This window comes from Anneissia japonica, unplaced genomic scaffold (assembly GCF_011630105.1).
Source record: "Anneissia japonica isolate Jap-2015-1 unplaced genomic scaffold, ASM1163010v1 scaffold35547_len896_cov120, whole genome shotgun sequence".
In the NCBI taxonomy this organism is placed as follows: Eukaryota; Metazoa; Echinodermata; class Crinoidea; order Comatulida; family Comatulidae; genus Anneissia; species Anneissia japonica.
Window position 1 is genome coordinate 1 of NW_022724992.1, and position 683 is coordinate 683.

General features: G+C 43.8%; 1 pseudogene; it reads left to right on the plus strand.

Annotated features, from left to right (window-relative positions):
* The first annotated feature begins 364 nt into the window (after nucleotides 1-364).
* On the plus strand, nucleotides 365-479 carry LOC117112639 (annotated as a pseudogene).
* The last annotated feature ends 204 nt before the right edge of the window (nucleotides 480-683 follow it).

A 683-nucleotide genomic window follows, 5' to 3' on the forward strand; every position in this document is an offset into this window, starting at 1 on the left:
CATTTTGAGAATATGAACCTCTTGAAGTGCCCGGAAATCGCACTCTTATGCCTTAAAAAATCATAAAGGTACTATGATTCGAGGGTCGTTTGAACAAAACGGCAGTCTTCTTCTGTCTAAAGCATCCTAGTTAATGCCGTACGGTAGTAAAATGGTTGGTTTATTGTTCAACACCGGTGTTTGTAAAATATGTACTCGCACAGCAGAGTGGTCAGGGGAGTTAGAGGAAATCCCCACCAGATGAGCGCGCGTTGATATGAAACGTCATCAATCACAGAGCTTCAGGATTGGATAATTATGCTATATGCCGAGATTAACTATGAGTGGAATTACCACTCAAATGTCTACGGCCATACTAGGTTGAAAACACCATACTAGGTTGAAAACACCGGTTCTCGTCCGATCACCGAATTTAAGCAACGTCGGGCCCGGTTAGTACTTGGATGGGTGACCGCCTGGGAATACCGGTGTCAGGTTTAAGATCGCCGTAATACATTTTTAGCCTATTGTTCTTTAATATGCTAATTACGCCTTGCTTTATTGCTCACTTGATTGTCGTATGCATATTTTGTGGTACGCTATCGTTCACTGGTCGTATATTCTTATGCAAATTGCGTGCTACTTTCTCTGCGGAGGAATGGCTGTAGCGTCGGATGTCGTCTTGCGTAGCGATATCGGCTCCG